General features: G+C 47.8%; 1 long non-coding RNA gene across 2 annotated transcripts in view; it reads right to left on the bottom strand.

The window, feature by feature from the left end:
- LOC138473705 (uncharacterized) overlaps nt 1-13414 on the bottom strand; it is a 228982-nt gene extending 215568 nt beyond the window's left edge. Inside the window, exons 1-3 of one of the 2 annotated variants that reach the window (XR_011268867.1) lie at nt 13347-13414; nt 13095-13255; nt 9317-9413 (exon numbers count right to left, since the gene is read on the bottom strand). This is a non-coding gene — a long non-coding RNA (uncharacterized lncRNA). Of the gene's footprint in view, nt 1-9316; nt 9414-13094; nt 13256-13346 lie in introns of those variants that run through there. The other variant, XR_011268866.1, reaches the window with a different exon arrangement.
- Nucleotides 13415-14680: the final 1266 nt, after the last annotated feature.

Here is a 14680-nt window from a genome sequence, read left to right as displayed (position 1 = left end):
TGGATGTAGCAGAATACACTTTCCTTAGTTATTAGGTCACCTTGTGGTAGATGCAGTTCGAAAAGGGTGAAAGCTTGTAGAGTATGCAGCGGTCTCCAGCAGAAGAATCAGAGAGTCACGGCAAAGCGGGACTCCACGGGACTCGCTTGGGTGCTCTCGCTCTGATCCTTTTATTGCTAAACAGGCGTCCTGAATCGCTAGGTGTTCCATTTTCGTTTCTTAGGGCATTTGATGGAGGGGCAGGGTGTTGCGCTTGCCGTCCGCTTCTATCCCCCTGGGGGTCTCATGCTAGGTTGATATCCCCCATTACCAGGGTCTCCCCTGGCTGACTGTTTCTAGATCCACAAGGGTTGCCTTTAGAAACCCGTCCTGTCCAGTGTTTGGTGTATATATCCCAGCCAGCATCAGGGTGTATGTGTCTATGCGGAGCGTGAGGATTAGAGGCTTTAGTGGCCACTATCTGCGCCGCCAGGCCTTGTTTCATTGCTATAAGAACCCCCACTACCTTGCCCTGTGCGTTTGCTTGTAAGATCTGCGGGTATCGCCTGATCTTTAGGCGATGTTTATCTACTCTTTTAATGTGGGTTTCTTGGAGGGAAACTATATGTGTGGAGTGCATGTAGCCTTTCCAATTTATTTCTCTTCACAGGGGTATTCAACCCCCTTATGTTAAGTGATAGGAGCTTGAACTTTGTGTTAGATGTATGTAGCCAATCTCTGAGTTTCTGCACCGGTGTGAACTAATTCGGAAGCCCACCCCAACTTGGGCTCCCAGACCCTCCCCTGAAATTCACCCAAGCCCTCCCACCCTCTATAGACCCCCGCAACGCCTCTTCTCCCCCCTCCCTCCCCTCTGCCCTGGTGCGAGTCACAATACCTATGTGGCTCTGAGGCCCAGTGCCCGGGAGTTGGACTCGCAGTTCTTCCCAGGACCAACTTGTGGGGCGTCCTAAAGCCCCTTTCGTGATTCCAAGTTTTTGACCAGTTGCAGCCTCCATCCCCGAGTGCTTCCAATTAGGGCAATTATGTCTTTAGCGGGGTGACGCGAGGCCCTGGTTCCTCTGTGGTTGATTGGGATGCGTTATCCATGCCACGCTTGTCTTTATGGGTATTTGGGTGTTGTGGGCCCCGTAACTGGGGTTGCCAGCGGTTTGGCTTTACTTGGGACCATTCCCATGGCCTAGGGCGTTGGGAAAGCCTTGACGAGTGCCTCCCTTCTGGGAGATCTTCTGTTTCTTCGATGTGCAGGATATGCATCCCTACCTCCCTTGTTGTTATCCTTTGCTGGCGTCCTTCCGACTGGAAGAGGAGTCTGAAGGGGAATGTCCACTTGTATTTGATTTGTTTGACCTGGAGGCATTTAATTATTATCGTCATACCCTTTCTCTTCTGAAGGGTTCACTGCGCCAGTGTCAGCCCTTACCTCTTTAGTTTTGATATCCTTTGCTGCGAAGAGGTGAGGCATGTCCTTTCAGGTAGCCACTGTGCAACCCAATTGCTAGAAACAGATTGGCACTGTGGCCACCCAGAGAGCCAGGTCCCAGGGAAAAACCCCCTCGAGGGGGGGGGGGCCCAGAAGTGAAGAGAAGCCTCCCAGGTATGCAGTAGTTACAAGTAGACTCCTAGAGATGATTAGCGTTAGACCCCAATTCCTAGGATAAGTAACGGTAGACTCCAACTCCCAGGATGCACAGAGAAGCGGGAACTGTGCTATGGAGTATTACACGGGTGAGCACACTGAGAAAGGTGAGAAACGATGTCAGCCGAGCCGAAGCCGGTGAGAAGGCAGCAAAAAACAAAGTGGACGAACCGCAAGGCAGACAGGGCTAAACGAGAGATGACTGTGCTGCCGTAGGCGTCCAGTGGACAGGAGCTTGAAAGCCGACATGGGCGAACCCGAGAAGGCAAGGAAGGTAAGAGGCAGCCGCTAACCCAGCAGGGGTAGCAGTGCGGGAAACCAGAGAGAGAGAGAGTCAAGGAAACCAAGAGCAAGGGACTAGAGAGGAATTTCACAAGGTGAGGATCGCCGTGCAAGGAAAGGCAAGAAAACTAGCATTCTGCAAAAAAAGGCAATTGCAAAGCAAGGAGTCCCAAAACAGAGTGATACTTATTTCCGGGTAGCTGGATGACTGGAGGCACGCATGCGTGATGATCTCATCACGCAATACAAACGTGCGTACGCCATCTTGGGATGGGAAACAACCCGATAACGTCTCAAAGGGGAAACATGATCAGAGAGCCACCAGTAATGGGGAAGCATGACATTGTGACCCCTTCTGTACCGGGACCCTCTCAGTTTCCAAGGGTTCTTTAGATGGAACTTGTGAATCAGACTGTTGGCATGAACAAAACCTGATGGTTCTCAAGAACGTTCAGCACTAGAGTACACATTCCAGTCGATCAAGTACTGCAGAGCACCCTGATTATACCTGGAGTCACAGATTTTGTTCACCTCATACTCCTCAGTGCTGTTTTCCCGAGGGGGAATAATGTTGTCTTGAGTACCTCCTTCAAAGGGTTTTTGAAGGGAGATATGGGACACCGGGTGGATCCGACTCCAGGTTTGAGGTAGCTTCAGCCTATAAGCCTCAGGGTGAACTCTTTTATTGGACTAAAAATGGACCAAAGTACCTCGGGCAGAACTTTCCGGGTTTGAGCCTTCAGGGAAGGTACTTGGAGGAGAGCCACACCAAATTCCCCTTTTGATACCCTTCATTTCCTCTTCTTTTGCGGTCAGCATACTTCTTATTGTTGACTTGTGAGTCCTTTAGAGCTTGGATGGTCTGTTGTATCTTGCAAAGATGTTCCAGATGCTGTTCCATGGAAGGAACTGGGGTAATCAAGAAGGTGAATCTCGACAACCAGGTGGGATGGAACCCATAAGAACAGAAGAAAGGCGACTTGTCTATGGCAGAGTGTATAGTGTTATTATAGGAAAATTCTGCAAATGGTAAACGAGACATCCAGTTATCCTGGGAAGGATTGGTGAAACATTGCAGGTATTGCTTGAGAGTCTGATTTAGCCGTTCAATCTGGCAGTTGGTTTCAGGGTAGCCAGAAGACATATTTCCGGAGATGCCTAGTTTCTTGCACATGGCTCCCTAAAACCTGGAGATATACTGCACATCCTGACCAGATATTATGGAGTCTGGAAGCCCGTGCAGCTGTAAAACATGCTTCAGAAAAAACATACTCATCTCCTCCGCTGAAGGGATTTTTCTTAGACCAGAGATATGAGCTAGCTTGGTGCAAGTATCGACAGTAACCATAGTAATGGTGCACTCCTGGGACAACAGAAGGTCGACGATAAAGTCGGTGGATATATTTTGCCAGGGTTGAGTAGGCAAAGTAGGAGAACAGAGTTGTCCTACAGGTAACTGACGGGGCACTTGTTTTGGGCTCAGACAGAGCTTCACATCCTTGGACAGCTTAGGCCACAAAAAGTACCGTCGGATAAGCTCCAGGGTAGCCTTGTGGCCCTGATGGTCTGCTACCAATGAACCATGGCGTAATTGTAGAATTCTGTGCCGGAAAGCTGTAGTAGGCACTTAGATCGTGGAACAATGGTGGAATAAACCATCCCGGAAGGTAAGTGAATCCTTGAGGTCTTCCGCAGGTGGGTCACTGATCATGTCATCCTGGAGTTGTTGAAGCCAAGTCTCAATGGCAAACACGAAAGAAGTAGTTGGAAACATACTTCATTGTGAAATCCTTTCCATACTGGTGTGACCATTCCGGAATAACAGATCTGCAATTACATTCTTGGTTCTGGGAATATAGGTAATCACTAGGGCGTAATGAGCAAGTGCCCAACGGGCCTGCCTGCTGTTCTGACATTCGTAGTGAGGCCATCAGATTCCAGTGATCAGTCTGTATCTCTGTGGGTTGTTGAGCTCCAAGGAGTAGGTGTCTCCACTCTGAGCATGTCAATTTGATGGCAAGCAGCTCTTTTTCCAGGAATGAATAATTACGCTCTGCAACGGACAGTGTCTTGGAAAAAAAAAGCCACACAATGGTCTTCATGGTCTCCAAATCGTTGCTTTAGTACGGCACCTACAGCTGAATCAGAGGCATCCGACTCTAAGATAAAACACGCTGGTGGTCGGGCTGTCTTAGCATGGGTGCTGACGTGAACAACCGTTTCAAATCCTCAAAGGCCTTTTCAGCAACATCAGATGAGACAAACTTGGTATTTGTTTTTAGTAGAGCGGTCAAAGGAAGAACGGTATCTGTGAAGTTTCTGATTAACCTTCGAAAGAAGTTAGCCATGCCAAGAAAACTCTGGAGTTTTTTAATCGATTGGGGAGCCGGCATCTGGAGTACTGCTGATACTTTCCTTGGGTCTATAGACACCATTCCTGGACAGAATGTAACCCAAATAAGGTACCGAGGGTACATCGAACTGGCATTTCTCCAACTTGACCTTTAGACGTTGGGTCTGGAACCTCTCCAACACTTGGCGTACATGCTTGTCATATTCTTCCTGGGTGTTTGAAAACACTAAAATGTCGTCAAGGTATACCACGACTACGTTCATAAGCAAATCAACGAAGACATGATCCATATACCTCTGGAAAATTACTTGGGAGTTGGCTAAGCCGAAAGGCATCACCTGGCATTGGTAGTGTCCAAAGGGCGTCCGAAAGGTGGTCGTCCATTCGTCTCCTTTTTTTATTCAGATCAAATGGTGGGCTCCCCAAAGGTCTAAATTGGTAACTATTCTTGCAGTATGGGCTGCTTCCAGGATATCAGAGATTAGCGGCAGAGGGTACTTAGCCTTCTTGGTGATCTTGTTCAGTCCTCGATAGTCAAGACAGGGTCAAAATTCGGTTGAGTCCTTCTTGGGAACAAAAAAGAAGGGCGCCTTCCAGCAGATTTGGACTCTGTAATGAGACCATTATGCAAATGCTCATCGAGATACTTACGTAGGGCTTTCTTTTCCACTGGAGAGAGTAGGAACATTCTGCTGAAGAGAACCATAGAGCCTGGGAGAAGGTCTATGGCACAGTCGTCTTCCCTATGGGGTGGCAAGGTCTTTTGTTCATCCAATCCAAAGATGTCCTAATATAGAGCGTATTTAGCAGGACGAATGGAAGCTACGAAAGACACCAATGTGGATGAATTTGTAAAAATTTAATTGGATATACCTTGAGAGTCGGTCATACTGGACTGCATGCATTGCTCCGATCCCAAGAATAGAGTCCTGGCTGACCAATTTATGTAGGGGTTGTGTTGAGACAAGCAAGGTATACCTGCGATCACTGGGTAATGCGCCGTCCGAATCAGGTCCAAGCGGAGCTCTTTCTTGTGTTGCTGAACCGTCATGGTAATCTGCACATTATGGCTCTGGATGGGTCCGCTGGTCAATGGCAAACCATCAATGCCTTCAACTTGCACAGCAAAGTCCTTTCTTTCGATGGGAACCTTCATCCGGCTGGCCCATTCCTGGTCCAGGAATAGGCCAGCAGCCCCTGAATCTACCATAGCTAGCGTGGTTATCTCCTCCTGTCTGGGAATAGACAAGCAGATCCGAAGAATTAAAAGTTCTGTCTTGGAAGGCCATCCTGAATCCTTAATCTTGGGACAAGTCATGAACTCCCAAGCGTAGGTCCCAACTACGAGCTGTTGTTTCCGGACCTGCATAGAGGGGCCAACGGGAAATCCTTGACCAGGTGTTCGCTGGATGCACAATCCATACACAGGTGGTTCTTCCTCCGTCTTGTTCTTTCTTCGCTGGTCAAAGGCCTGAGCTGTTCCTATCTTCATGGGCTCCTCCTTGGTCTTTGATGCTGAGACTGAGGGAGGTGGGAAGATATGAGGAGGTTGGCTCCTAGCATGCCTTCGCTCTTGCTTCTCTCCTGAAGACGGTAGTCTATCTGAAGTCCTCGAAGGAAATGGGTCTTTGTATCCGGGCGAGCTCGTCTTTCAGTTCGTCTGATAAGCCTCTCCTGAACAAAGTAACACATGCTTCTTCTGGCCAGGCCGTATGGTGGGGTAGCTGTTTGAGTTTGGTCATGTAGGTAAGGACATCCAGGGTACCTTGAGTGAAATCCAAGAACAAATACTGTTTAGTGTAGGTGAGCTCAGAACGGTCAAAGATACCAGCAAAGGCCTCTATGAAGCTCTCTGCGCTGGGTGTGGCTGAGATGAGTGGGAAGGGTTTGCTGGGAGGTGACGGGGTGAGAGGGAGGAGGAGGAGCAGTGTGTTGTTGTATATTGTGAGACAGACGGGGCGGTGGGAGGAGTTGTGAGTTTATGTGGGCTATGTGTTGATTGGTGGGTTGGTGCACATCATCCTATTGGATGGGGAAGCGCATGCGTGGGTCCGCCCACGCATTCGGTAATTAAGAAGAAGAAGAAGAAGAAATCGTTGAGTAGTGGGTTATTAGACACCACCAGAGGGATGGGCCAGGGCAAAGCACTCCCAGTCAGGTGGGAGATCACAAAACCAATGCGAGAGCGTTCAGTGGGAAAGGCGGCCTGTCTAAAGGTGAATGCCACTGTACAGGCGTCTAGGAACTCCTTGTACTTCTTTGGTTCTCTGCCATATTTCTCAATGGGTGGACCCCGGCACTGAGCCTGGTACGTAGTTGGATCCGTTTGAACCAAGGCTTGACGCAAAACCGAATTCTCCGTTTTCAGGTTCTGGACCTCTAGGCACAGTCCTTGAACAGCACCCACAAGCTCCTGTGCTGTTTCCATGGCTTTCTTCTTCTTTTTATTTTGGCATTGCAAACTGCCAGTGTCAGCCCTTACCTCTTTAGTTTTTATATCCTTTGCTGCGAAGAAGTAAGGCTTGTCCTTCCAGGTAGCCACTGGGCAACCCAATTGCTAGAAACAGGTGGGCACGTGGCCACCCAGAGAGCCAGGTCCCAGGGAAAAAAAACCTTGAGGGTAGAAAAAACCCTGAAGGGAAGAGAAGCCTCCCAGGTATGTATTAGGTCCAAGTAGACTCCTAGAGATGAGTAGTGGTAGACTCCAATTCCCAGGATGAGAAGCGGGAACTGTGCTATGGAGGATTCCACGGGTGAGCAGAATGAGAAAGGTGAGAAACGATGTCAGCCGAAGCCGGCGAGAAGGCAGCAAAAAACAAAGCGGACGAACAGAAAGGCACACAGGGGTAAGCAAGAGATGGCTGTGCTGCCGTAGGCGTCCAGCAGCCAGGAGCTTGAAACCAGACATGGGCGAACCTGTGAAGGCAAGGAAGGTAAGAGGCAGCCGCTAACCCAGCGGTGATAGCAGAGCGGGAAACCAGAGAGAGAGAGTCAAGGAAACCAAGAGCGAGGGACTAGAGAGGAATTTCACAAGGCGAGGATCGCAAGGCAAGGAAAGGCAAGGAAACTAGCATTCCGCAAAAAAAGGCAATTGCAATGCAAGGAGTCCCAAAACAGAGTGCTACTTATTTCCGAATAGCTGGATGGCTGGAGGCACGTTTGCATGATGATCTCATCACATGATGCGAATGTTCGTATGCCATCTTGGGGTGGGAAACAACCTGAAAAGTTTAAAATGGGAAACATGATCAGCGAGCCGCCAGGAACAGGGAAGCATGACAGCCAGGTCCTGGAATAGGCAGATTTCGGCTCCATTGAATGTTATGGGTTACGCCAGACGGATGTCCGTAGTATGGCTTGTTTCTGAGTGTATCTTGCGAGAGCGACTACCATATGCCTTGCCGGTGACCCTGGATCCTGACGTTTGGCGCCCGTTTTGTGAATTCTGTCAATTGGGATGTCCCCGGACCCCTCTGTTTCCAGGAGATCCACAAAGATGTGTTTGGCCGTGGAGTTCAGGTCTGCGTCTCTGCTTCCGGCATGTTTCGTAAGCAGATGTTTGATCTGCAAGACCTGTTTTCCAGGTCCTCGCATTGTAGTTCCACATTTTGGGGCACTCTGGCCAGGCGTCCAATGCCATATCCATTGAACGAGTGTCCTCTACTACTTCCAGTAGGGCCCTCTATGTGGTGTCTGTTCTTTCCTCCAGTGCCGAAATGTCTTTCGAATTTCTGAGATTGACTGCTTCATTTCCCCTATGAATGCCGCAAATTGAGTTTGGAACGTGGTGGTGAGTTTGTCTTGGAATTCAAGGAATTGTGCCTGTATGTCTGCATAAGAGGCAGCCATTTTGAGGGGTGGGTTGCCAGCGTTGCTCTCTGGGGTGCCCTAGAGTTCCTGTGATTTGCTTTGGTTGTGCTGGAGTTGCAGGTCCCTCTGCCAGAAGCGCTGTATGGGGCTGTCACTGCCTTTCACAGAGGGTATGCGCTTGCTGCTAGTGGTTCTCCTCTTATTTCCTGGCATTGGGTATGTTCCTTGGGTGCGGGCCTTCCGAGGGAAGTGCCTCTTTTCTCACAGGGGTCTCCTTATTTGCCCACTGGGGTGTGTATCCGGGCCTTGTGCGTGATTCTGCTCCCTTAGTGCCTGCCCGGCAGCGGGTTTGTGGCCTCTTCAGGGCACCTGCCTGCTTGGCTCTGCCCCTGATGTTTGCTGCGTGAGCCGGGACGGTTATGGGTTCCGGGGAGTGGGTGTGGAGTACCCTTGTTGCTAGGGTTTCCTGATTTTTCCTTGCAGGGTTAGCTTTATAGTGGTGGGCATCTGGTGTGGGGCTCAGGTAAGTGTGTGAGCCTGGTGCGACTCGGGAGGTGGGGGCACGGATCCAATGACCTGCGTGTCCTCTGTGCGCTCACCCGTTGCGTCGTGGGTTTGTGGTTTCCTGGACTTTTCTGACACGCTAATCTTGGCAGAGGTCCACCGTCCCTCCAAAATCCTGGTGGTGGCTGTCTTGCCTGCGTGGGGCACGCCAACTGCAAGCCAGCCTCTTGCTGAGGGCTCTAGAACATGGTGGTGCTCTCGACGGGGAGCCTCACGTTTTTTATGCCTTGACAGGGAGCTCTGATGTTGTGTCTGCAGCGAGGGAGTCGGCAACTCTCCACCATGTGGCGCACTGACCACAGCTGCTTGTTCGCAGCTCAGGGTTCTGATCCCACTCCATATCCCTGCTGCCGTGTGTCACGCCTCTGGCCGATTCCTCTGCCGCGTTCCCTGCTTCTTTTCCCCCTGCTGGTGATACAGTGTGGGTCTCCGTTTCTGGTGCCCTGCTTTGTTGTTTAGGCTTCATTGGTGGAGGGACCCATTCCCCAACACCCAGTGTACACAATGATGGACACACCCGCTAGGGAATGAGACCAGGAGCTGGATTGCAAGTAAAACAAATGTATATAAGTATGTTGTGCATGCAGAGACCTCTGCTGCCCAGAGAGCCCTGTGCCAAACATTACACGGCAGCACATTATAAGTCAAAACCACGTCACTCATCTCACCTGGGAGGGAAATGTAGTGGGCGCCATTCCTCGAAGCATACAGATAACTGCTGCCCAGCCATCTGGTCGATGATTCCAAATGTTCTCACCTGGTGTACTAGAAGAAAGAACAAAATTGTCCCGATTGAACATTGCGGGGGGAGGGTGGAGGCGGGAGGGTTGTTCCTGACAGTTCGATTCTCATTTATAATTAATGACCATATGTTGGAATGGTACCAATGTTTGATTGAAAAATGCTCAATAAAACCAAATAAAAAAATGTTTAAAAAAAGAAATTATATAGAAATGATTGGCTACAGACGCTAGAATAACTGCATGCATATCAATCCCTGAGCCATCTTAAGTTAGAATACAACACATTGGGAAGTACTGCCCCTTACTTACTGAGATATCCAAATAGAAATATTAGACAGTGATTTCTAAAATTCAAATCAAACATGTACCCCACTAGCAAAATCCTGAGCAAATATGGGCAAGTATCTGGGGAAGGTCTATGAACCCCGCTTCCACTTGGTTACACACTGTACAGTCCTCCAAGGGAAAAGTACGGTCTTTTTCTAAAAAACACATGGGCTGGACACAACCTTACAGTGGCAATGATGACAAATTCTGGAAAACATGCCTGGCAGGTTGTACTACCTCCTTGGTTGCAGCCCTTGTAGGATTTATGGATAGTTTAAACTTGGAAAATGTTATTCTGTAAAAAGCTTAATGAATTGGAGAAATTGAAAATCTTTATTTTTATATAAAAAGATTATTTCTTGAGATGATTTTATTGCTCTTAATAATATTGATTCAGATTTTATGTTGTATTGTTCTGTGTAATGGAGCATGTCGGCTGTTTACTTTTGTTGTTTTAAGATCCAAATAAAAAAAGTAAAACACGTCACTAGTGACGCCATACTATAGGTACACAATTCTGCGATACAATTGGTGAGACACAACGATACAGTATGTATCCATATGGGTGACCATGTTGGATTAGCTGCTGCTGGGGTGTCGATCCCGCGTCACGTGGGTCAGCTGGGCTCATCTTCGCGGAGTGAAGGTCAAGTCAGTGGAGGGCAGTATTACTAACTATCTCAACTACGATTACAGGATCCGAGGACATGAGACAAATGGCAGGCATAAATGTTTGGCATGAATGGGAGTGCTTTCAGAGTTCGCTGACAGGTTAATTGGACATTCTACCCTCTGTACCCAAACGTTCATAAAACACAATGCCCCAGACCCAGGTGCCCATCTTGAAGGGTTTGTTCTACCTGATGCCTCATGATACGGATGGATATTAATTATTTTTATAGAGGATATATTGGCACAGGGGATTAGTGCTATTGTGGGTGTCCTCTTCTGGTCACTGCTAGGGGTCAGATGTGCATCTGTATCAAAGAGCAGAGGGGAATGGTCCTAGTGGACTGTGGACTGGCAGGGCGGGGGTCGAGGGAGCACAGGCAGGTTAGTGGAGATGGATGTGTTCTGGGGCTGAGGCCTGATCCGGTCTCACACAGTGCAGTGAGCTCATCTTCCCCATGGTGATGCTAAATGTTGCAACAATGAATGGTTGGACTTCTGTGAGAACAGGACTTGTACAGAGCTGGCAGGAAGCCGGGGTGGCCTGGGCGGCTTGTGCGAGGTGCTGGGCAGAGACAGGTTTGAAGAGATCATTTTCGGGCCTGGTAAAAGATGGCATCCAGTATGTCACAAAATGGAGTGTTTGAGCTTCAGAAAGACATGGTTATTCATTAGTCTTTTGTTAGTGATTAGAGGGTGGTTAGTATGGGTTACATACAGGAGAGAAAGGGGACGTCTCCCCCCCTTTAGTATACATGGGATTCATCTTGTGCGGGAATGGTTAGGGGGGTGGAAAGACCACCTCTCCCCAACATTCCCCCCTTTCGTTACTACTAGAGTAACAAATATACTCCCCCAGTATGTCTATGTTCCTCTGCCCTTTTTACTGCCTCATCCCAGGCAGGGGTTCCTTTTATTGGCATCCAAGCTCTACACGCATTTCTGAGGCTCTCCCCACGCTGTGCATACTCTCCAGGGGTGCATGGCATGTAAATACAGCCCCCATCCCTGTCCAGGTCGACCCATACTTCCTTGTAATTCTCTAGATCTAGGGGTTGTTTGATGGTCATGTGATAGTAATTATCTACTACATCCCCTGTGTTATATATTGCCACCATGCGGTATTTGGGCTCATCACTCTCACCAGTTTGCACATGGGCTTCCCTAATATCGTGAGGCATTTTCCCATTACTATTTTGCTTGCCTATAGTCACCATCATTATCGCACTACTAGAATCGCTTCTGCACAGCATCGAACCCCTAACTGACACACACAGAAGATCAGACAATTAGTTGTGTCCCAGCAGGAAAATATGCAAACTCTAACAGTGAAGTGATTCACTGTGCGCTGTATCAATATACAATGGCTGAAAATGGATCACTCCTGGCTACGTGCATCTATTTACTACCTAGTGTGGTGTTCGTGTGATGGCTCTCTACTCAACGGGAAGCTATCATTATGTGTTATTAAATAACACATACTATTGTGTCTTCATGGCGGCTCTCAAATCTATTGGAGCAAAAACACTCTATACTGGACACTCAGCATATATCTGGATTAAAATTTCATGTTATTAATTTCTTTATCTAACAAAATTAAACAGATTCTAGAGTGACAATTTCTAGATACAAACAAATGTTAAGTAGGCAATAGTAAATCAAGAAGCCTAAAGTCAAAATCAGTAATAGAAAGAAGTAAAGATGAAGGAAAAGGAAATTGGAAAGGTCTAAAATAAATACAATTGGTATTTTAGAACCATGCATTATTTTAAGTACATCGACAAGCAAATTGCAGGACAAAAATTACATGAATAAAGCAAAGCATCATGACCAAAATCTAGTCATTGATTAATCAGTTTCTCGTAGCATGTACAAGAATTTTATATATAGTTTGGAGAAATTGTCTTAATAGTTATATCATTCTACTATTAAGTAGAGCTCAATGTCTTTCGAATCTACTCGTGGTCTACGTGTGGCACCTGTGTGGTTCTTGACATGTGCACCACTCATGCATAACTGGATGTTGACGTAGGGGTAGGCTACGCCTTGGCGTTATGATGGAATATCTGGCATCCTCAGGACCAGAGTCAGATGTGCAATGGGGGTGAGGGGGACCCCTGAGGAAAAAAAGAGAAAATGGGGAGCTGTCTGGTCAGGAATATAGCAACTATCAAGTTAGTATGCGCCCGAAGTACGCAAGTGGATAGGCTGGAAGGAGTCCAACCTGGGAGAGTGATAGGTTGCAGGACCAGTACAGGAAGTTAAAAGTAAAGAAGGCTGCCAGAGCATGCATGTGATTTAAAAAAAGACAAGGGTTAAAAACAACTGGTGGAGGCAGAGAGTGTATTGAACAAGGCAAGGAGAAGAGGTGCACCAGTTCCCGTGGGTCCTACATAAAGACACAATGCACAAGGAAAAGTGCATGCTCACCAAAAAGTGAAAGTGGGTCACATGCAGAGTGTTCATATTTAGAGTCAGAACTCACAATTTTGTGTGTATTGGGAAGCTCAGGTAGGTTGGAAGATATACTGGTCACCGACTGGCAAAATGATGTATGGTAGACAATTGCTCAGTGTTTTTAAGACTGTAGTATACCAACTGTATAGAGAGGACATGGGGACAGAAGGGGGAAACACACTATAAGCCCTCATGAACTGAAGGGGCTCCACACTAGAATGCAATGTGCGAAAAACACATGCCATCCTACCTGGTGAAGAAAATCAGGTCGTGTGCAGGGGCGCGTCTGTCTGCCAGAGATTCACAGCGTGTAGCTCGGAAGTACAAGCATATGACGTCCATGACAAAAGCTGCTGAGGGTTTCCGTGCTCTGTGTGGCATAGGCGCATGTCCCAGAAGGAATATGCTGGGCTGCGGAGTATACACACAAAGCAGAATCTCAGGGCATCAAAGAATCCAGATCAGGAAATTATACAGGGGTAGTCTGGGCTGCACAGTTTACCTCTGGTGAGTGGCACAATGGCGTGTCTCACTTCGCTTGCTAGCGGCGACGGGTCTGTTCCATGTTTGCTGTGGTTGTGAGGTAAACGCGCTGCGGCAAAAAAGGCTGTATAAATGGAAGTGCGCGACAGGCTGCAGTGGGCAGCGTAGGAACTGCATGGGGGCCGGCTGAAAAACACATTACGATAGTGTATCACAGAGTGCCTTAGTGCAGGTAGACACATCTCAGAGCCCTGCCTGCATGTGAATCTAATGGTGCAGGTAGTCACAGTGTGTGGAGAAGAAAACAATAGTAACATCTCGCCACACTTGGGAGCGGTAGAGGAAATATACCTCTATGATGGAGTGACAGGATATAGGAGGAACTGATGCTATTGGGGCCCTGTCATGGATGGCAAGGTAGATGCATGAATACAGCACTTACAAAGAAGTGAAGAAGGGTTTCATTGGATTTAGAGGCCACTGGAGAGAATGGAGGAAACTACAGACAAATGGTTAGGAGGGCAAGTAGTACAGAGGTATTTCTTCAATGAGCCCTTTCGATTTTCCAGAGTTTGTAGGTGATTAATCCATCTAGATTCCTTGTTGGACAGTGCTCTCTGGGTGTTAAGGCTGTTTTTGACCACATCGAGTATCCACCATTTGATATCATCAAGTGAGTGTAATAGTTCAATGTAGTGGGATACCCTAGGTGCTGAGTGGTTTGTGCACCAAATTCTTGACCAGTGTTCATTCATTCTTGTATGGAATGGCCTAGTGGTCTGCCCTGCATACCTAAGTTCACACAGATATTCAATACAGTACACCACGTTACTGGTTTTGCAATTAGACATGAATCGTATGTCCCAGGAACTGTTTTCAATTTGAAAATGAGTAGTCTTTTATGTAAATTGACAGGCTCTGCAGTTTCCGCAGGGCAAATGACCCACAAGGGGGCAGAGAACCCGGTCGCTAGTGTTTAACTTCATTTGGCTCGATGAATGTACCAATTGATCCTTTAAATTCCTTGACCCCTTGAAGGCAAATAATGGTTTACCTATATTTGGAAGGCAGGTATGAATCATTGGCCAGTATTTCAGGAATGCTTTTTTAACGGCAAACGATTGTGTACTGTACATGGTGACACACGTAATCCTCTCTCCTGTTTGACTTGTGCTTTTGGGCTCCAGCAGGCTCTACCTAGGTGTAAATCTTGCTCTCTTAAAAGCATGCGATACCAGTTTTTTCAGGTGACCTCTTTCCCTAAGGTCGCTGGCTAGCCTGTTCGCGGGCAGGTGGTATTCTGAGACTGCCGTACAGTTATGTCTAAGCCGAAGGAACTGACTGTAAGGTAAG

This window comes from Ambystoma mexicanum, chromosome 8 (assembly GCF_040938575.1).
Source record: "Ambystoma mexicanum isolate Mex_15411 chromosome 8, UKY_AmexF1_1, whole genome shotgun sequence".
Taxonomy (NCBI): domain Eukaryota; kingdom Metazoa; phylum Chordata; class Amphibia; order Caudata; family Ambystomatidae; genus Ambystoma; species Ambystoma mexicanum.
The sequence above is the reverse complement of the archived record's forward strand: the minus strand, read 5'-3'. Positions and strand labels throughout refer to the sequence as shown.